We start from the raw sequence: 23419 nt of genomic DNA, 5'->3' as shown, positions 1-23419 counted from the left end.
ACCCCAGGTCCGCAACACTTTGGTGTCAGGAGTGGTACGAATCCTGGACACTTTGGTGTCTGGAGCAGGATTCGAACCTGGGGTGTGCTTAATGCACCCCCTAATTAAGAGCAGGTTAGGATATAAATTTTATTTTATTATTTGTACAGACCATGGTGGACCAAGATGAGCTGGTTCAGGTGGGTTTTGAAACAACAATGTTTGAGGAATCTATGGCTCAGGACAACAGCTTTGAGGGAGATCATTCCCTGCAGCCACACCCAGAGGTAACATTGGGGGCAACCTCGACAACAACAATGCTTGGGGACCCCCACCATCAAATTTCCCTCACGGAGGATTTAGCGATCCCCATGGGATCCATACCCTATCATAGCATATCGGCTTCGCCAAAGCCATTTGACATGAATCAAATGTTGGAAATGATGAAACAAATGATGGACCAACAGAGTGGTTTGCGGAGTGATATGCAAGCAGGACAAAACCAATAGAAGAGCGATATGCAAAAACTGGCTGAGGATATGCCAGTCATGGGCGATGGAATTCGGGAGGAAATGAAGGCAGGTCAGGAAGAGGTGAAGGCGGGGCTGGCAGAAGTAAAGGGAGTAATGCAAAACACGGACCAGAATTTCGCAAATGGGATCAGGACTGCACATGAGGAGATGACCGGGTTGCAGGAGAATGTGTAAGGTGGTTGGACCGCGATGAAGACGGGTAAGGAAGAAGTGACGAATAAAATAATGGCGTTTAAGAGAGAAGTATATAAACTCGGACAGGGGATGACGGAAATAATGAAAGGACAATTGGAAGTCAAGATTGGGAAATACACGAACGCGAAACAATTTTTTTTTAAAGGCCAGCAGGAAACAAAGGGGGAATTTGGGGCCGTCAAGGAGGAATTAGCAGAGACACAAAGAGACATGGAACGGGTGAATGAAAAATTACATCAAGTAAAAGAGGAACAAACACAAATAGAAGGGAAGGTGAAGGACATTAATATTGAGCTTGTTGAATGTCTTGAGATCCGATGGAAGGGTCAGGATAACCTCCTTCAGGAACAAAGGGAGAGAATATGCTCCCTCAAAGCAGATCGCGACCAGGTGAGTCCAGTAAGTTTTTGCTAGGTGTAGCGGGCACATGATGCGAAAGGGTACATGCCGAGTTTTGGGGGAGTAGAATCTGTGGGGTCTTTTGGGGTAACACAAGCCCCCAGTATGATTGTGTCAGAATGTGTTCAGGGCGTGAGAAACATGGTATGGATGAGTGCGCAAGCCGGTGCGGGGAAAGCATTGACCCAGATCGCGGTTCGTGTGACGGACGTGAGCGACGAGCCTCCTGAGCGTGACACGAAGTTATTTTGGAAACCGCGCCAGCTCCACGGGACTCTGCGTGCGAGGTACGAGAATGTGCGCGGTTCGTGCTTGGCAAAACGCCCAAGCACGGACCGTTGCATGAAGTGCTCATGGCTTCGGAGGAGCCGGCGTCGAAACATTCTGTGCCGGATAAATTATTGGAGTGCAGACGGCTAAATGGGAAGCGAACAAACGGATTATGGGAATTTGGAAGAAAAAAAATTGCATGGGAACCCATGTCCGAGGCCCGATGTTCTGCGCGAGGTGAGTGGTGCTCGCGGGACACCCGGCATAAGTGGAAACGGCTGCGTGACCGCCAGATGGCTCGTGTGCGTGGTCAGAGTAAGAGTGGGTGTGGCGAAGCTCGGGGGGTGGCCGCGAGTACCCTCGTCCCTTTGTACAAGGGGAAAGGTGACCCTCTGGACTGTGGCTCCTCTGGAGCAAGAAAGTTATTGGAGCATGGAATGAAGGTATTGGAAAGAGTGTTGGAGAAGAGGATAAGGAAGAAGGTAAAGATTGATAAAACGCAGTTTGGATTTATGCCTGGAAGAGGAACGACAGATGCGATTTTTATTGTAAGGCAGTTGCAGGAGAGGTACATGGAGAAGAGGAAGAAGTTGTTTTTTTGGGTTTGTTGATCTGGAGAAAGCATTTGATAGGGTTCCACGCAAAGTAATGACATGGGCATTGAGGAAGTTAGGAGTGGAGGAATGGTTGATCAGAGTCGTGAAGGCAATGTGCAAGAGAGCGCGCACAGCTGTAAGGACGAAGGACGGGAGCAGTGGTGAGTTTGAGGTGAAGGTGGGAGTGCACCAGGGCTCGGTACCAAGTCCACTTCTATTTGCAGTTGTGATGGAGGTGCTGGCTCGGAGATTAAAGGAGGGTTTACCGCGGGAGCTGGTCTATGCAGATGATCTGGTGTCGATTGCAGAGAGTATGGATGGATTGACGGAGAAGACGAACAAGTGGAAGGAATGTATGGAGGCAAAAAGGTTTGAAGGTGAATATCGGAAAGACGAAGGTGATGGCAGGTGGTAAAGCATATGGTGAGGTGGAAAGGACTGGGAAGTGGCCGTGTGCTGTGTGCAGGAAGGGTGTCGGAGTGAACTCCATTCAGTGTACAATGTGTGCTGAATGGGTTCATCAAAAATGTAGTAGTGTGAGGTCTTGAACCAGTGTGGCAGCTACATTCAAGTGAAAGGTGTGCATTGAGGGAGGTGCATATGAAGGAATTATTGAGTTGGATCTTGGAGATGGAATGAAGCTGGAAGGTGTGAAAACATTTTGCTATCTTGGAGACATGCTGAATGGAGAAGGTGGATCAGACTCTGCGACGGTTGCTCAAGTGAGATGCGCCTGGAAGAAGTTTCGGGAACAGAGTGGCGTGCTGACGAAGAGGGGATTGTCGTTGAAGCTGAAGGAAGAGTTCTATGCTACATGTGTGAGAAGTGCCATGATTTATGTGAGTGAGACATGGGTACTGAACATAGAGCAGCAACAAAGGCTGGAAAGGGTGGAAATGCGAATGGTTCGGTGGATGTGTGGAGTATCGTTGAGAGAGAGGAAGACAAATGATGACTTGCGGAAGATGATGGGAATAGAGTCTGTGATGGATGTTGTGAAGAGAAACAGGTTGAGATGTTCGGGTCATGTGTTGAGGAAGGATGAATGTAACTGGGTGAGAGGAGTGTTGGAAATGAGTGTAGTCGGAAGTAGAGGACGGGGAAGACCGAGAAAAACTTGGCTAAAGGTGGTGGAAGAGGAAATGTGGGCAAGGGGATTAAGAAGGGGAGATGCAGAAAATAGGCGAAAGTGGAGAAGATTGTCATGGGGCCCACAAGGCGAACCCCCACTCTCGCAGGGAAAATGGCCTTAAAATTCTTGTTGTTATTGTGATGCTGTCAAGTTGGTGTTAACTGCCCGTCCAGCACAATTGGGTCAGGAGGATTAACTTTACGGCCACACCCGCGACAGTATGGACAATTAGAACGTGAATACATTTATGAAGTGTTGTTGCGGACGTCGCCTCTGGATAACTCCAAGATGACATCCTGTCTCGAGAGACCGTGAAGACCGTTTGCAACCATTATCTCTGGCCGGATCTTTGTGCCCATTCCATTGGGACCATACTTTGTACAGAGCTTCGGTGCTGCCGAAGTAGTTTCCTGGGCTATTGGGCACAATCCTGGATGGGTCACCACTCTGACGCAGGATACTAAATGGATCAATCATCCCAGCAAGCTGGTACTCATTTTGCCAACCTCAGAGGATGATGGGCTGAGTCAACTCCACCTGCTATCAATTCAATGGTGGAGCGGGATTTGAACTTTTGACCCAAGGATCCCAAGCCTGCAACGCTAACCACGAAGCCAACACCAGGAATATATATTTACGCCCCAGGTGAGTTTAGCGTGCCTGTGACTTCGTGGAGGTTCATTGGCCGAATGAACTAATGCCGTTACAATTATGAACTCGAACCAATTACTTCCCGGAACACGATTCCAGGCGAATGCCAAGCAGGATAAATCCAGACTAGAATCAACACTTTTTCATTTTTACTCACACAGGCAATGAATAAAAAGAGCGGGAACTGGGTTGGAGGAACCATGAAGAGAAATTCAAAGAGAGAAAGTGTTGGAAAAATAGAAATATGAACAAATGACAGGAGAAATCCTGACTGCAGAAAATGGTGAGAGAAATCTTACACCATGTTGCAAGTAATTCCAAACACATATAAATCACACAAGAAACACGAATACATTTTCCATTACTCCAACACAAACATCACGACACGGTAAAACATGGAACATTCCCTTAGCACCTGTAAACGAACCTTGGATCCTCACACCTGACTGAAGGACACAGATAGTTTGGCATATGTAATACCCAGAAGGATGTATAGTCTCCTTACAATGTTAGTACGTCTATAAAGTATGTACAATTAGAATGTGAGTACATCTACAAAGTATTGTTGCAGATGTCGCTTTTGGATAACTCCAATAGGACGGCCTGTCTCGAGAGACCACAGACACCGTCTGGAACCTCAAACCCTGGCTGGATCTTTGCACCGCAGGTCAGTTTACTGTGCCTGCAACTACTCAGCAGTTAATTAATTGGCTAAGCGAACCAACACCACGTGCCACATTGTGTGTGCTACCATTATAATTGCGAAATCTAACCAATCGCCCCCTGGGAATGCTATTTGGGGCCAGCCTCAAGCAGGATAAATCAGGACACTAATCAACACTTTCTTTAATTTATTCCTCATACAGACAATGAAGAGAAAGAGCTGGGAATGTCAGGAGGAATGATGAAGAGCAATCGAAGGAGAGAAAATGGTGAGAGAAATCATACCTATGTTGCAAGCAATTCCAAACATGTATATATAAAGAAGATATTGTTGTGAATTCGCGCCCGCCGGCGTGCGGACGGCCACGTAACTCGAATCGCGGCACGTCGCCCACCGGACGGACAATTCTGTCGTGACCCTCTCGGAACAACCCCCTGGAGCTAGTCACGGGTGGGGGTTTAACCCCACCACGATCGTGCCAATTGCCCACCCGCGCAGGATAGGGTCGCTCGCCAAATTCAATCTACCTAAGTACCTGCGCGGATGGTCGACCGGGCGATCGTACCATGCCACAGGCCGACTCCAGACACGAACCGCTTAAGCGGTCCGTTCCATGCTGCAGTGATAACCGAGCGGTGTTATCGTTGGCCTTGACAGTTCCAATTAATTACCAGGATGTTGCACCCACTACTAACCCCTTTCCGTGATGCAAGTTGGAGGGTCAATAAAAAAAGAAAAGAGACGAAGCAGAGCGGGAACAGTTCAATAAGCAAGCATTTTTATTCACACACACATACACACACACACACACACACACACACACACACACACACACACACACACACACACACACGGCACGTATTTACAGTCAAACAGTAATGAAAAATGCACATATAACAGTTAAAACAATTATGCACAAAAAGCAAATGTAACAAAAGAAACGATGCAGAGCTACAACCGAATACGCGTACACACGGCAACACTTACAACAATACTACTTGAGCCAGATTGGCGCCACCCACGGGCATTCACACAAAAACCCCAAAGAAAAGAAAGAAAGAAGTTGTGACTTCCCTTTTATGGCTGGTGAGTCCCTCTCCCACGACCGTCAGCATGGTCGCGCCTGGCCCCGACCTCTCTCGCGGCCGGCGAACCCTCTCCGGCGCTCCCCGTCCGGACGCACAGGTCCACCTCACAACGGACGCTGCCGCGTCTCCCGTACGTGCCTTCGTGACAGGGCCGCTCGCCAAGGCGCGGGCGCAGGACCTCCTCCCTCGAAAACCAGACTCCCCACAAAAACCAACCGAAGACCAACCAGACCACCAGCCAAGATGAAGAGGAAGAAGCGGAAGAGGAAGCGCTCCAAGAGGAAGAGGAAGAGACCAGCACCAGGGCGAAGAGGAAGAAGCACTAGCGCGCCTGCCCGTGTCCGTCTTTTATCGCGCGGGCTCCTCCCTTCGCCCCGCCCCGTTCTCGGCTCCACCTTCCTTCGAGAGGGTTCCCGAAAAGGGCGTTCCCTCACGCTTTCCCTCCACCCCGCTCCGTCCGGGGGCCGGGGGAGTCAGTTTTTGGCTCGGGGCCAGAGAATTATTCCCCCAAAAAGAGGCCCCTCCCTTTACATGACCTCTGACCTTTGACCTGCATCGCCCCTCCTCCACTCCAAAGTGCGGGGAAGTCAAACGGAAGGAACAGGTGGGGAAACCTGCGCAGTTCCCTCCTTTGCGCCTTTGCTTGCCGTTCGGAAGTGGACGGAGTGGCGAAGATGTGGTAGCGTAGATGGTGGAGGTGGCGTGGTTGCAGTGTGGTTGGCGCTATGATGGGGATGGCGTGGTTGTTGAAATGTTGTGTGTTTGAAATAAAAGATAGAACAGAAAAATGGCTAACTCAAAGCGTCGCAGCCCGGATGAATCACATAAATTCCCTCTATACAACGGATTTGGGCTAACTACACATGTACCTAAGGAGATATCTCACTTGAGGGTCCTTTATGGCGTAATGCGAATTTCCACAGCCGTAACAATATGAAACGCACACACATTTTCCATTACTATTAAGCGAGCATTGCCGCACGGTGAAGTTTGGATCATTCACAAAGCGCCCGTAAACTAAACATTCATCCCAACACTCAAATGAAGGACACACATAGTTTGGAGTCTGCAATACACAGAAGTATATATTATAGCCTCATTAGAATGTGAGTTCATCTGAAGGGTATGTTCAATTAGAATGTGACAACGTGTATAAAGTATGTACAAGTAGAATGTGAGTACGTCTATAATGTATGTACAATTAGAATGGGAGTGCATTCTCAAGTATGTACAAGTAGAATGTGAGTACGTCTGTAACGTATGTACAATTAGAATGGGAGTGCATATATAAAGTATGTACATGTAAAATGTGAGTGCATATATAAAGTATGTACAAGTAGAATGTGACTACATAAATAAAGTATGTACAAGTAAAATGTGAGTACATATATAAAGTATGTACAAGTAGAAAGTGAGTGCATATATAAAGTTTGTCCAAGTATAATGTGAGGGCATATATAAAGTATGTACAAGTAGAATGTGAGTGCATATATAAAGTATGTACAAGTAGATTATGAGTGCATATATAAAGTATGTACAAGTAGAATGTGAGTACATATATAAAGTATGCACAAGGAGAATGTGAATACATATCTAAAGTATGTACAAGTAGAATGTGAATACATATATAAAGTATGTACAAGTAAAATGTGAGTACATATATAAAGTATGTACAAGTAGAAAGTGAGTGCATATATAAAGTATGTCCAAGTATAATGTGAGGGCATCTATAAAGTATGTACAAGTAGAATGTGAGTGTATATATAAAGTATGTACAAGTAGAATATGAGTGCATATATAAAGTATGTACAAGTAGAATGTGTGTACATATATAAAGTATGCACAAGGAGAATGTGAATACATATCTAAAGTATGTACAAGTAGAATGTGAATACATATATAAAGTATGTCCAAGTAGAATGTGAATACATATATAAAGTATGTCCAAGTAGAATGTGAGTGCATATATAAGGTATGTCCAAGTAGAATGTGAATATATATATATATATATATATATATATATATATATATATATATATATATATATATATATATATATATATATATATATATATATATATATATATATATATATATATATAGTATGTACAAGTAGAATGTGAATACATATATAAAGTATGTACAAGTAGAATGTGAGTACATTTATAAAGTATGTACAAGTAGAATGTGAGTACATTTATAAAGTATGTACAAGTAGAATGTGAATACATATATAAAGTATGTATAAGCAGAATGTGAGTACATACAACTCTGAAGACGACAATGGTTCACCAGCGGTATTTGACGATGTGGATTGTTTCAGAAGTCAAGGATGAGACAATGTGATAATTTTTGACCAAGTTATAAAAATGATCAACATGATGTGGTACGGGTGACAGGTTATTAGCTGCAAAATGTCGAAAACCCGGTTTTGTTCAACAACTTTCAAAATTTGACCTTTGCATAACCTTTAAAGGTCACAAAAGAATGTTGTGGAAATTAAAATAAGGAAACAGGAGACGTGCTATAGCTTATTGGAGTTAGTTTGTCGAAGAAGTTCGAAAACCCGGTTCAATTCCCACAACTTTGAAAATTTGACCTTTGTGGCCTTCAAAGGTCAAAGGTCAAGGATTATGACCTTTGGTGCAAGTCTTCCTCTGGAACATTTCAGGAACAATATATCGTCATATCGGCTATATGGCATTTCGCACTCCTCGGATTATCCATACTTTGATGAAATCAGCGTAAAAACAAACTTGAAGGGGGCGCCACGGACAAGGTGTTCGAGATAGAGCAAAATGGTTTGAAGACTTTTGGTGGGGAATGACCTCAAGATTATGCATAAAAAAATATTGTCATCCCAGCTCTCAAATTTTGGGCGGTCATATGATTTTTATGTCAAAATTCGCAATTTTCTAAGTAATATATGTGAATACATATCTGACCTTGTGACCTTGACCTTGGGAAGAAAATGAAAAATCGGACAACATCAAGTTTTAGATAATTCACTTTGCTATTCAAATACCGAAGAACCCATTCCATTCAGTCAATTCCCGAGGAGAAGATAGATTTTTAATCCAATACCTCCTAAAAATGGCTATTTTGGGGGTGTGGCTCCGCCCACAATGGGCGTAGCACGCCCTCATCCAGGAAAACACAACTCGACATTGATCCGATATTGATGAAACTTGGGTATGTGTTCGATATTACAGTCCACGGAGTTATGCTCTGGACAAACAGACAGTCACACAGACAGACACACAGACACAACGAATATAGTCATCACTCTGGCTGACGCTCGTGAACCAATATACAGTTTGTATCAGTGGAATGTGTCCATCCACAGAGTTTGTACAATTACAATGTAAATACTGTCGGACCGCACCATGGGCAGGGCATACGTTCCAGGAAAGTTCCACGAATAGTGAATAGTGGGGCATTGTTTCAATCGAAAAGGAGGGATATGTTCCAGGCAGTTAGTGATTCATGAGGAAAAATCAAAAGTACCATGAAAAACCTTGAAAAAGCCCACAAAAAAGCCCGAAAATACAAAAAAATATGAATATATATATTTGAAAAAGCAAATACGCCCGCGACAATCTGCGGAAACTCAGAAAACCCCACAAATATGCGAAGCACAGGTGTGCTGTACAATTAGTAAATAATGTACAATTAGAACATGAGTACCTCTATAAAGTATGTACAATTAGAATGTGAGTACATATATAAAGTATGTACAATTATAATGCGAGTACGTCCATAAAGTGTGTACAATTAGAATGTGAGTACGTCCATAAAGTGTGTACAATTCGAATGTGAGTACGTCCATCAAGTGTGTACAATTAGAATGAGTACGTGAATAAAGTGTGTACAATTGTTATTTACATCTCTAAAATATTGTTACAGATGTCAACATTGGAAAACTCCAAGCGGATGGCTTGTCTCAAGAGACCACGGACACCGTCTGCAACCGCCAACTCCGGCTGGAACTCTGCACTTCGTTGTGTGGGTTACCTTTACAATTGTGAATTCTGACAAATCGCCCTGACCCCCCACCCCACCTGGTGTTGGTATAATGGTTAGGGTGGCGGGCTTTGGATCCTCGGGTCCTGAGTTCAAATCCCGCTCATCTATTGAATTCCTACCAGGTGGGGTTAACTCGGCCTGTCATCCTTCCGAGGTCGGCAAAATGAGTGCCAGCATGCTGGTATACTGTGTCGGAGTGGCGACCCGTCCAGGATTATGCCCAATAGCCAAGGAGACTGCTTAAGCAACACGAACGCTCAACACAGAGTATGGTCCCAATCTCCTCCTCCTCCCCCCACCCCCCTGGGACACTATTTGGGACCAACCCCAAGCAGGATAAATCAGGACACGAATAAACACATTCTTTAATTTATTACTCAGCGAAAGAGCAGGAAATGTGTTGAAGAATGATGAGGGGGAATCAAAGGTGAGAAAATGGAGGGAGAAATTGAAATACAAATAAATAGCAGGAGAAACTGTTCCTTCAGAAAATGTTGAGAGGAATCATACCCTGTATTGCCAGCAATTGCAAGTACATATGAAACACATGTACATTTTCCATTACTACGATGCGAACATCACCACATGGCAAAACTTTGAACATTTACTAAGTGCCTGTAAACAAAACATAGATCCTGACACCTGTACGTGTGTATGTGCATTATGTACTGTGTGTGTGCATTCTTTGCGGCGTGCACGATTGTGTTTGTGTGTCTGTGCACTCCACTGCAGCACAGCATCAAGCACCAAGATAGTGTTGCAGGATTGCTGACCGGGTCCTGACAAATTTCTCAGCAACCACAGACGTCATCTGAGATGATTGATTTAAACAGGGTCCTCCTGTCCAGAACCCATGTTACCTCAGGCCTAAGTCACATTTGCCACGGCGGCCGTGGGGTCTCCAAAATCTACGGCCACTATCAATTATACGGCGGCCGCAGTATTTCCACGGTCACACAATGTAGCAGTCACATATGTTTTTATTTTTCGGGTAGCCGCACAGCGTATTTGTAAATTGTGGAGACCGAAAACGTGGGGGTGCGGTACGGTCTTTGATTTGATGTCGCATGGTGACCTTAGGGCGTTCCTGCGGCGGCCATAGAATTTTCAAGGCAGACGCAAGGTGCCCGCAGGGGGACCGCAGGGGGGCCCTAAGGCGAACGTGTGGCCAGACGGACGGTAACGAGTGGGTTCTTTTTTATTTTTATTTTTTACCATTTCTTTTGTTTCGGCTTGTCGAATTGCTCCGGCGAACGTAGAAATGAAAAAAGTTATAACTCCACGCTATAAATCCACGGCGACCCTACGGCCTGTAAAATGTAGCCATACGGCGTAGGGCCACCCTGAGGCCACCTCAGAAACTCTGCGGCCGCCGCACACTTCTGGCAATTCAGAGGGCATACGGCCGCCGTATCCTCGCCGAAGAGCAAATGTGACTTAGGCCTTACCAGCCAATCAGTTCCCCAGATAAGGCCTGTGCCCCAGTATGTCCGGCCGAGCGATCTAATTAGTACAGCTGAGCGATACTGTCAATGGGGATGCTGACTAACATCCAGCCCTAGCCGTTCGCGTAATGAAACTTTGGAGCAAAACTCCCATCCACTACTTACACACTGGTGTCTCACCAATGGAGAAAGAGACAAACAGGTTAGAGACAAATTATCTTGTCAAATAGCATGTTGATGGTTTCTTTTTGCAATCCAAGTGAATGATTATAATTGCGGAAAGTAAGAGAAAGATCTTGTCAGTCAGTTTGTAATAGCCAGTCCATCCACGGTATAGATCTGCAGCTTGTCAGCGCACCCTCCATGGCTCGCACGTTCACTTCCAGCAGAACCCGTCCTCATAGATTCTGGCTTTCACCCGGCTCGCTCTTTGATGACTTCTCTGGCTCTTGAGATTCCTTGAACACAACACGGCCACAAGCTCTGGAATGTCCAGACTTAAGGTCTTGCCAGAGGCGCGATCTGGGTCGAGACAGCTCGCGTTCAGCCTCCTGGTTGATGTGCCATTTTTGTCAGGCAGCTACCATCGGCTGTGCTCCAGGATCTGTCGGAGTCGATGGCAGACCCGCCCCTCTGTGGTGCTTTGTTCAGATGCTTTCTCCTGTTGAAGAGGTTCGCATCCCCTGGTTTGCACCGCTTTATTCCGATGGCTTTTGGATTTGCAATGAAATGTGATTGTGATGTAATGTTTGTTTTCTAAAGCGTGTAGTTAGGATCCCAAGTTAGGATCCCAACTGAAACCAGCAGGGGTTTAAGTCATATCGATACAATGGAGGAACTCGCTGCAGTCTCCGACATAGTGAGGAGAATGGTATACAGTAGTTTTAACTGAGACATAGTTAAATGACAGCAGAAGTTGAAGGACAGCACAGGATTACAAGGCTACTCAAAGTATAATGGCGAAAGAGAATGGAGGAGTACGTAGACATTGTATAGATGGGTGATTGTATCGATCCATCCATCCATCCATCCATCGGATCCATACTCTGTGCAGGGAGTTGGTGCTGCTTAAGCAGTCTCCTTGGCTATTGGGCACAATCCTGGATGGGTCGCCCCTCCGACAAAGAATACCAGCAAGCTGGCATTCATTTTGCCGACGTCAGAAGGATGACAGGCAGAGTCAACCCCATCTGGTATTCAACAGCTGAGTGGGATTTGAACTCAGGATCATCAGATCCAAAGCCCACCACCCTAACATTAAGCCAACACCAGGCATGACGATTGTACACATGTGTAGTAATTGTTATGTTACTGAGAGGGTATTGCCTGAAAGGTGAGTGTGCTGTGCGGTGTTTGTTCATACCTCACCACCCATCAAAACAAAATATGTAAAATAAAAGTAAACACCTTGATGTTCCTGTGTGTGCCACTGTTCCTACAATTAATACTGCTTCACATGCTCCTGCGATGTTGTTGAATAAATGGGCTTTCGATTCAATTGATGATGTTGATAAAGTGCAGGCATGATGGGCAAAATGGCCTCTTGCATCAAAGGTATTTGATTTCCCCCTTCCCTTCACCGATTCCTTCCTCCCTGTCATTCCCACAGAATTGCATCCTTGTTCTTCGTTCCCAATAGACCACGATCAGGTGACCTTTCTTATCAGAGCTTTTGTCAAACCAGGTGACAATTGAGAAAATGTATGCGCGCGATGCTCACAAGTAATTGCTTGAAGGGGAAGTGATGGTGGCTGGGTTTGTGAGAGTGAAAGTTGTGGTGTTGTGTGTATAAAATGCTGAACATGTGTGTATGTGCATCATTGATTGGTATCTCCACAATTTGGGTTGCAGAAGTTGGAACAGAGTCCTCCCAGGACTCGAAGTGTCCACCTTCATTTTAATGAATGATCATGATTCATGGCCTAAATTGTGTTGTCAGAGTTTTGTTCCGAGGGCTCTTTTCAGGATCCCACTGAGCCCCGAACAGCATCGAACTGCGGTTAATTTGCGGTAATGTTCCCAGGGATGGTTTGTAAGATCTCTGTGAAGTTCTTCTTTACCATTCCCATTGCTCCAATTATGACTGGCTCAATTTTGGCTCTCTTCTCCCAGGATCTTTTCATTTCATGATTGAGGTCTTGATATTTAGTCATTTTCTTGATTTCTATGTTATTTAGACCAAAGTCAGTGAGTACTGAAAACTCAATGAACAATACCTTCTTTTCCTTTTTGTGCATGTGCACAATGTCCGGTTGCAGTGCTTTGTTTTATTTGTTCACGCTCCATGGGATCATCACGTCTTACGAGAGTGTCCTTGTTTTCAATGACTGCTTTTGGTTCACATTTGCATGACTTTTTTGGAACTGAGATAGTGAAATGTCTGCACATGTGCCAGTGGATTACTCCACATATTTTGTGTGCACAGCTGTTCTGACATGAGTTTTTTTTAATCTCCCGGTAGGAGGTGGCTCGAGGGTGTGTGTGTGTGTGTGTGTGTGTGTGTGTGTGTGTGTGTGTGTGTGTGTGTGTGTGTGTGTGTGTGTGTGTGTGTGTGTGTGTGTGTGTGTGTGCACAGGTGATGCGTTGGGCAATTGTGGAGATGCCGACTGCCTTGGAAACTGGGATCCTCAAAAAGCTGTTTTTCAGGAAAGGAATTCTTTGGAAGAAGGGTATGATCTTGTGTGCTTTGTACTTCTACTGGAAGCATACGCTCCCTAAGGAGCGGCCAGGAGGGTGATGTTATTATCCTTATTCAAACATGTAATTCAAAATACCTCTCGCTGCATAAGTCAAAACACCTCAATGAAATGGAAAACGTGGGGCCAAAGTTCCCATGTGTGTGTGTGTGTGTGTGTGCACATGTATATATATATATATATATATATATATATATATATATATATATATATATATATATATATATATATATATATATATATATATATATATACACATATATATATACACCCTTATTTAACAAAAGTTTTTAAAACAAGATTAGACATGGAACCTTAACAGGAAGAGTAATTACCACCTCAAAGAGTTCCAGCTCCATCGCGGGTACACAGGGTTCCAGCCCCAGTACGAGGCTCATCCCTGAAGGGAAGCCCATGTTATAATCTCTTTAAAAATTGTATGTGCCGTTTGAATGCAACCCATTTTGCTCAATCCTTTACTTATGCCGGCAGACGAGAGGTACAGTTTTACATCCTTCCGAGGGATGGCAAACACATTGAAGAATCGGCCTTCGATGAAAATGTATGAAGCTAACCCCTCCCATCATCTTGGCGCTTAAGCCTTCTTAGCCTCCTTGAGGTATCATGGGGTAAACTAACCCCTGACCCTTAAATCCCCCACTCGCTAATATACTTCCATGAGGTGTAAGGGGGTAAAGCTAGACTCAAGGTAAACTTAAACCTTCAGTTTAGGTAACGCTCCCTCCACCGCCATTCTTCCCCTCAAGTACCCTGACCAAATGCAAGTCAAACTACCCCCCCCCGCACCCCCTTTTCTCCTCAGTTCCCACTGCCAAATGCAAGTCGATAACCCCTCCCCACCCCCCCTTTCTCCTCAAGTCCCCCATCCAAATGCAAAGTGAGAACCTCCCACCTTCCCTTCAGCTCAAGTTGCCCAACCAAGCTCATTTTGAGAATATTATGTACAGAGTTCACTGTTGAGTCACCGACACGACCCCGCAATATGTATACAGTCTTAATTCACAGGCAAAAAACTTCCTCGCAGACTTCCTCTCCTGTCACAGCCAATGTGTAGCCCTAAATGGAGTTCTTTCATCCCCTCTTCCTGCCCAGGCTGGAATTCCTCAAGGCAACATTCTGGGCCCTGTTCTTTTCTGGTTTTCATCAATGATCTCTCCGACTCTGGAAAATCCACCTTACTTCTTTGCTGATGACTCCACCCTCTGCCGTACTATCTGTCATCCCTCAAACCGGCAAGCAGCAGCTTCTTCACCCTCTGAAGATCTGGGTAAAATCACAAACTGGTCCAACACGTGGAACATGTCTTTCAATTCTGACAAATCCAACACTCTCACTATGCCTTTCCGAAAGGACCGTTTGGACCCCCCCCCCATCTGCTTTCTCAACAATCCTCTGGAAGAAGTTCTTTCATTGAAGCTTCTGGGTCTCATTATCTGACACGATATGCCCTGGGAAAGCCACATTTCCAAACTGGCCTCCAATGCCAGTCACCGACTGGGAATCCTCCATCATGCAAAGTCCTTCCTAAACCCACCTGAGCTCCTGACCACATACAAAGCTTTTGGCCACAGCCTGATCGAGTACTGCTCTCCCTTCTGGGATGGTGCTTCTGCCTCTCACCTTTCTCAGCTCCACGCAATAGAAACCAAGGCATTTCGGATCATTGGTATCTCCCACGATGAGGCTAAGTATTTGGGCCACTGACTCTCATCACAGGCAGGTCGGTGGTCTTTCTGTCTTCTACCGTCTCCTCTCTGGTCTCGCCCCCCCCCCCCGCCCTGATCTCTCTGCGATTTGTCCCAACCATAATTCCACAGGGCACTCAAGGTCCCCCAACAACCCCCTTTTGGCAAAACTACCAAAATCACGAATCACTGCTCACCTTCATTCTTTCATTCCTCTTTTTTCCTGCCTTTGGAATAAACTCCCTCACTCTGTTCAATCCCATTCTTCCCTCCTGGCTTTTAAAACAGCTGTTCACCACCACCTCTTATCGTCCCCCACCCAAATCCTCAATCTTTTCTCCCCTCGTTAATCCACCCCAAACTCACCTCCTTCAAATTCCCTGCTTTCCTTCCTGAAAGTCCCTGTACTGTCCATCTTGTATACCCCATGTTCCCCACCCAATCCCTCTCCCTTCCACAGATCTCCTAATGTCTTTGTTCCCCACCGTTTTGTCCTTCCCACTCCCACCCCTCTTGTCTCATGCCTCCCTTGCTGTACATTGTGTGTTCGCTCTCATACGAGCCTCGACCAAGTATGCAAAAAAAAAAAAAGTACCCGTAGGTGGTACGCACTGTCACTGCCAACCACAACCGAAAATACATGTACAAGAAGCAAACATGTCAAAAAACTACTTTCAAAAGCTGCATTCAGAGCAGCCTTCACTCCTCAACAGCAAGAAGCAAGACCAGTAGCAAACAGCAGCAATAGCTGCCTTTTGCCCTCTCGTACCTTTTTGGCATTTACCTCAGTTGGTTGTCCGTGCAGTCTGGTGCAGGACACAGTTAAAGCCTATGAAACCTTTGTCGCTCCTGTGTGAAGCGGGGCCATCGCCGTAAAATACAAAACACACAGGAAATGGCACTCTGTGTTGAGGCACGGCGGTGATGGTCATGTTTAACCCTCGATCAGTCAAAGATCCCCGGGGGGTTAAATATCACAGCCTTATTTGCTCTTTCTCTCTCCTAGCCTCTTTTGAATATAACGGCCTACTCACAAGCACTGAAACGTGACGTAACCTAATGCTATACCGTATGTATCTCTTCCCCCATTTCCTCCTCTCCCCTCTCACTTTCCTTTCCCTCTCTCCTCACCCTCCCCCTTTAGCTTTGATTTGTTTTCACTTTGCAACCCATCATCGAGCCCCATCCTCAGACAAGCAGAGACCAGTACTTTGTATCATTTGGCAGGCTACTGCATCTCACAAGTGAAGAAAAGAGAATGCCAGGAGTGTCTGTGAGTTGTTGAACATCATGGTCTGAAAACATAGGTGTGGTGCCTTCATGCTCTGGCTGCTCAAGAAATACAAGGAAGGCTGTCACCCATTGCTTAGACATAGGAATGAAATTGTGAATCACTGGAGAGTGCTACTTTAGAGAGGTGGAAGGCCAGCTGAAATGGAAGAACTTATTCGGGAAACTAGTTGAGCAAGCGGATTACCTCACTCACGATGTTCCTATTCCCTCCTGCTATGATATTGTTGCTATCTTGGAACCGAATGCATACAACAGACAAGTGTCTCAAGACAGTTATTCCATTTATATACCTGCAGATAGATCCCTTCCTTTTGTGTAGTGGGAAGACACGGGGGTGCATTGCGATTGGCTTTAGTTAGGATTAATAAATCATTTTTTCCCCTTTTATTTGATCCCCACCCTCCTTTTACGTTCCACGGTGCCCTCATCTCGCTTGCTCCCCTCGTTTCGCTTACCACAGCGTAGCACCGTCAACCCAGTGACTCGTTTTCAGAGGCAAAATCCCGCTGTTGAAGTCGCATCGGCATCCACATTCCCAAACCCAGACACGCGGTGTGGGCAGGCCAAACTCGCGTCTGGCCAAAACCCTGCCCAGGAAGGCAGACCACATGATAACCCAGTCCAATCGGGATGCTCAGATCGGACGATGACGTCGGTTTGCCATGGCTCCTCCCCGACCTCCTGGCTGTAAAAGCACGGACCTCCATGTTGTTGCATAGTTAGTTTTGCGGGTCATTGGAGAGGTTGAAGAGAATTGCGAGTTGTTTGGTCGTTGAAGAGAATTGCAAGTTGGAGAGGTTGAATAGAATTGTTGTGAAAGTGTTCCTGCTGCCTGGCTCTGCCTACGTCTCGCCTCGACGACCAGCCAACTGTACTGGTCCTCGCCCACACGACCTCGACCAAACCTCTTTTCTGGTCCTGCTTACTGCTCAACTCTCGCCATTTTGGACTCCGCTCTCCTCCACTCAAGCTCCTGCTGCAAACACGATTACAATACGTGTGGCTGTGGACCGAACTGCACAGCTTTTGTCGGGTGCCGCACCACAGAGCATCACTTCCCCCGAAACGCTCAGGTACCAAAAACTGTGACCTCAACTCCCTCCCTCCCTGGCTGTAAAAGTCCTTTGCCTTTCATTGGGTTTATTTTGTCTGAGTGTGTGTCTGAGTGTGTTGGCGCCTGTCCATTAGATAAGCCTGTATAAGATCTTCATTGTTGTGATTGTTGTTGCTTTTATTATTCTCATGTCAAGTCTGCACTGTGGCTGCTTTTGTTAGTTGCTTGTAAAATTTCCGCACACCACACCTCTCTCATCTTTCCCCTGCATTACATACTGAATGAACTTTTTTGTTGTGCTACATGCTTATCGCCATACCACTTTATTGCGAATAAATCATTGTGGAAATGGTCCGAGCTCGTGTTTGTCTTTTCCTCCATTGGTCCAGCATGGTTCGAATCTGAATTTAGCCAGGTCTTTATTCCCAACAATCCGTTCCTTCTCGCCGGTACGTCCTTGGCAGTGCCGCTCGACTGCATCGGATCCGGAAAGGTAGTCGGTAGTTGGTAGAGTGATCCGGTTCGGACAAGGACTACCGAGGGCGTGGTTTCCCGGTGGTTAAACCGCGTGGTTAATCAGGTAACCTGATTCAAGACAGGAGGACCCTAGGCCACGCGGTTGAGTTATTGGCATCCACGGTCGGTTAAGCGACCCGCTGCGTCACGGAATTATCCGTGAGCGACGGCCTTCAATTCCGGGGAGTCTGGTGGGAATCGACGTAGCTTCTTCCCCCACCAAATAATCGTTCTCCGCCAGACCCCCTGCCCACAACAATATGAAGGATAAACTGCTCTGAAAGTTCTACACAGTCAGACCACATCTTTACATGGAAGCAACGAGACATACAAAAACGGAGAATACGGGACTGAAAATTTGGAGGCGAACTCAGCAGTTGGAGTGCTGTCATGCATGTCGTCATGAAAACCTCAAATGATTGTTTCTTCTGCTGACTTTTCGACTGTGCTCGTGTTGATCACTCGGATTCCAGACCACCATCCTCTAACCATTGTCAGCACTCAATCCATGCATCATTCGCCGTAAATTACCAGTTGTCATCATGTGATGCCGTTCATCCCAACAATTCTGCCCCACAAACGTGTATGGTGCGATTAATGATGATGTCGGTTTGGAAATTCCGGTTTTCATTCCTTGTGTTTGGTCACAAGTGTTATGTATTTTTTCTTTCTTTCGTTCTCTTGATTTAAATTGTGGTGCCCCAATTGTTGCAATAATCTCTCTCGTGTGTCTGTTCCTCTCTCTCTCGCAGACGGTTCGTTCGTGTCTCTCTCGTGTGACCGTTCGTCTCTCTCCCAGACGGTTCGGTCGTGTCTCTCTCGTGTGTCCGTTCCTCTCTCTCTCCCAGACGGTTCGTGTCTCTCCCGTGTGACCATTCATCTCTCTCCCAGACGGTTCGTTCGTGTCTCTCTCGTGCGTCCGTTCGTCTCTCTCCCAGACGGTTCGTTCGTGTCTCTCGTGTGTCTGTTCGTCTCTCTCCCAGACGGTTCGTTCGTGTCTCTCGTGTGTCTGTTCGTCTCTCTCCCAGACGGTTCGTTCGTGTCCCTCTCGTGTGAACGTTCGTCTCTCTCCCAGAAGGTTCGTTCATGTCTCTCTCGTGTGTCTGTTCGTCTCTCTCCCAGACGGTTCGTTCGTGTCTCTCTCGTGTGTCCGTTCGTCTCTCTCCCAGATGGTTCGTTCGTGTTTCTCTCGTGTGTCCGTTCCTCTCTCTCTCTCCCAGACGGTTCGTTCGTGTCTGTCTCGTGTGTCCGTTCCTCTCTCTCCCAGACGGTTCGTTCGTGTCTGTCTCGTGTGTCCGTTCCTCTCTCTCCCAGACGGTTCGTTCGTGTCTGTCTCGTGTGTCCGTTCCTCTCTCTCTCTCTCTCTCTCTCTCTCTCTCTCTCTCTCTCTCTCTCTCTCTCTCTCTCTCTCTCTCTCTCTCTCTCTCTCTCTCTCTCTCTCTCTCTCTCTCTCTCTCTCTCTCTCTCTCTCTATCTCTCTATCTCTCTCTATCTCTCTATCTCTCTATCTCTCTCTCTCTCTCTCTCTCTCTCTCTCTCTCTCTCTCTCTCTCTCTCTCTCTCGTGTTTCTCTCGATTGGTGCCGAACGCACCGAGCCGCGAGCGCGAACAGCAGCCTTTCCGAGGGGAAAATTCGGATCAGAAATGCTTCACGCCCACTTCCCCTCCGTCCAATGGGCAAACGCGAGGCGGCTTGGCCCCGCCTCCAAGCGCGCATAGGTGAAGTCCGTTTATGCAAATATGCTGATCCAGGGAGGTTCACGCCCCTTTTTGCCAGACCCATGGCTGAACAGAGGGTGGCGTGGCCCCGTCTCCAATCACGTTTTGATCTGCATATTTGCATATCGGCTTCTCCTGCTGGCTATAAAGGCGCGAGAATTACCAAGTTGAGCGAGGAGTTGCTTTTGGAGATGAGGAGAGTGTGGAACTGGGGGAGTTGAGCGAGGAGTTGCTTTTAGAGACGAGGAGAGTGTGGAACTGGGGGAGTTGAGCGAGGAGTTGCTTTTGGAGATGAGGAGAGTGTGGAACTGGGGGAGTTGAGCGAGTAGTTGCTTTTGGAGACGAGGAGAGTGTGGAACGGGAAGGAGAGTGTGGAACTGGAAGGAGAGTGTGGAACGAGGAGAGTGTGTCGTTGAAGAGTTGCTTTTGGAGACAAGGAGCACCGCGTTGGTGGAGTTGAGAGGAGCGCTGCGTGGTGGAGCTGCGGCCGGCTGATCGGGGCAGGGGAGCTCGGGTCCGAGGCCAGGAGGACGGCAGTCAGCGACGAGGCTGCGGTGTGAGGGATCGCTCGTCTCGTCGCGGGACCCAATTCAGCCAGCCACTCCCCTCCCCCAGGGCATCAACAATTTCCCCTTTCCCCCGCGCTGAGATAGTGCAAAAGGGGGGCCCTGTTCCTCCCCCACCCCAAACAAGCACGCCAGGGGCACGGAGTCGGGGCACAGCGGCGCGGACACTTTGCGGCTTGCCCGCCAGCGCATCACGAGGACGCGGGTAAGACCTCCCCAGTCTCGCGGACCTGGCCGCTCCTCCAGGTCACGCGCACATTTGGCCTACTGGCCTGTCTGCCTTCTTGTCTGTGAGGGTGGCTTCTTTCTTTTGCTTTTGTGTAAATGTGTGTTGGCGCCGTCTTTCAAGTCGAACTGTGTAAGTGTTGCCGTGTGTACGCGTGCAGTCGGTTTTAACCCTTCCTTTGCTTTCTATGTGCATTTGATTATTGTGGCTGTATATACGTGCTTTCCGTGTGCCGCGGAATAAAATGCTTGCTTGTTGAACTGTGCCCATTTCGCTTCATCTTTTCTCTATTGACTCTCCATCCTGCTTCACGTAAGGGGTTCGTAGTGGGTGCAACATCCCGGTAATTAATCTGAACCATCCAGGTCGACGATAACACCGCTCGGTTATCCCGATAGTACGGAACGGATCGCTTAAGCGGCCCGTGTCCGGAGTCGACCTGCGCGAGGTGCGATTGCCTGGTCTACCATCTGCGTGGGTTCTAAGGGAGGTCGAGTTTGGCGAACAACCCTATCCTACGCGGGTGGCCGATTGGCACGATTGTGGTGAGGTCGAAAGGCCCACCCGTGACTAGCTCCCGGCGTTGGTCCGAGAGGGTCACAACAGAATTGTCCGTCCGGTGGGCGACGTGCCGCGATTCGAGTTACGTGGCAGTTCGCACGCTGGCGGGCGCGAATTCGCAACAATATTGTTTTTGGAGCATTTATTTGCAGAAAATGACAACTGGTAAAAATAACAAAGATTCAGTGTTTTCAGACTTCAAATAACACAAACAAAACAAGTTCATATTCATTTTAAACAACACAATACTGATGTTTTAACTTAGGAAGAGTTCAAAATCAATATTTTATGGAATAACCCTGATTTTCAATCACAGCTTTCATACGTCTTGGCATGCTCTCCACCAGTCATTCACATTTCTGTTGGGTGACTTTATTCCACTCCTGGCACAAAAATTCAAGCAGCTCGGCTTTGTTTGATGGCTTGTGACCATCACTCTTCCTCTTGATCACATTACAGAGGTTTTCAATGGGGTTCAGGTCTGGAGATTGGGCTGGACATGACAGGGTCTTGATCTGATGGTCCTCCATCCACACCTTGATTGAACTGGCTGTGTGGCATGGAGCATTGTCCTGCTGGAAAAACCAATCTTCAGAGTTGGGGAACATTGTCAGAGCAAAAGGAAGCAAGTGTCCTTCCAGGACAACCTTGTATGTGGCTTGATTCATGAGTCCTTCACAAAGACAAATCTGCCCGATTCCAGCCTTGCTGAAGCACTCCAAGATCATCACCGATCCTACACCAAATTTCACAGTGGGTGTGAGACACTGTGGCTTGTAGGCCTCTCCAGGTCTCCGTCTAACCATTAGATGACCAGCTGTTGGGCAAAGCTGAAAATTGGACTCATCAGAGAAGATGACCTTACTCCAGTTCTCTACGGTCCAATCCGAATGGTCTTTTGCAAACCTCAGCCTGGCTCTTCTTTGCTTCTCATTGATGAAGGGCATTTTTCCAGCTTTGCAGGACTTCAGCCCTGCCCCTCGAAACCTGCTTCAAACTGTCCTCACCATGCACTTCACCCCAGCTGCCATTCGCCAACTCATTCGAATGTCACTCAACAACCGTAGGATGACATCAAGTGACCGACAAAAAGAATGGCAGTCATCCCAGTCAGTGGAAAGTCGTTTTTGGCCTCTGACAGTCTGAAGATTTGTTGTCCCCCAATGTCTGCTGCTTGACCTTGTTCTTATGAACCGCCATCTTTGAAATTTTAAGGATGGAAGCAAGGTGACGCTCACTGTATCCCTCTGTCACTAAAGCCAGAATTGAACTCTTCTTTTCCTCACTCAAAACTTTTCTTTTCAACACTTTTGGCATGGTCAATAGTTATTTTTTTGATTCCAATTACTTTTGAGGTACGACGAGCACTGTTTTTGCCATCTAGCTGGTCCTATTGCAAGAGGACAGTGATGACCACAGCAGGGGTTTTTATACTTTCCTTGTTAAATAAGATTTGGTTCAGGTGATCACCTAATCAGTACCTCACTAAGTAGAATGAGTTGTGCCTGTGTTGGAATTCAACAGACACTGGAATGGAATGGTTGCCATACATGCAGAGATGCTGGTTTAATTTTTTTTTGGAGTGGTCTCTTATATTTTTCCAGAGCTATATATATATATATATATATATATATATATATATATATATATATATATATATATATATATATATATATATACATATATATATATATATACATATATACATATACATATATATACATATACATATATATACATATACATATATATACATATACATATATATACATATACATATATATATATATATATATACATACATACATATACATATATCTTCTTCTTTCAGCTGCTCCCGTAAGGGGTCGCCACAGCGGATCATCCGTTCTCCATTTCGCTCTATCCTCCACATCTTCCATTGACACTACAACCACCCGCATGTCCGCGTTCACCGCATCCATGAACCTCTTCTTTGGCTTTCCTCTTCTCCTACTACCTGGCGGCTCCATCCTCAACATCCTTCTCCCGATATACTCCGCTTCCCTTCTGTGCACATTTCCAAACCATCTCAATCTCGCCTCTCTCACTTTGTCTCCAAACCGTCCGACCTGCGCTGTCCCTC

The 23419-nt window shown here is 46.4% G+C and overlaps 1 protein-coding gene across 17 annotated transcripts in view; it reads left to right on the top strand.

Moving 5' to 3' along the window:
- LOC147022697 (uncharacterized) overlaps positions 1–19553 on the top strand; it is a 48524-nt gene extending 28971 nt beyond the window's left edge. Inside the window, exons 8-13 of one of the 17 annotated variants that reach the window (XR_015059862.1) lie at positions 3917–4038; positions 4327–4422; positions 4622–4687; positions 9414–9512; positions 12588–12628; positions 13440–13828. The gene's annotated coding sequence lies outside the window, so the exon portion shown is untranslated. The other 16 variants (XR_015059859.1, XR_015059860.1, XR_015059861.1 and 13 more) reach the window with 16 other exon arrangements.
- Positions 19554–23419: the final 3866 nt, after the last annotated feature.

This window comes from Eptatretus burgeri, chromosome 7 (genome assembly GCF_056783735.1).
Source record: "Eptatretus burgeri isolate ZD-2024b chromosome 7, Ebu_testis_v1, whole genome shotgun sequence".
Taxonomy (NCBI): domain Eukaryota; kingdom Metazoa; phylum Chordata; class Myxini; order Myxiniformes; family Myxinidae; genus Eptatretus; species Eptatretus burgeri.
This window is presented reverse-complemented; position numbering and strand designations above follow the sequence as displayed.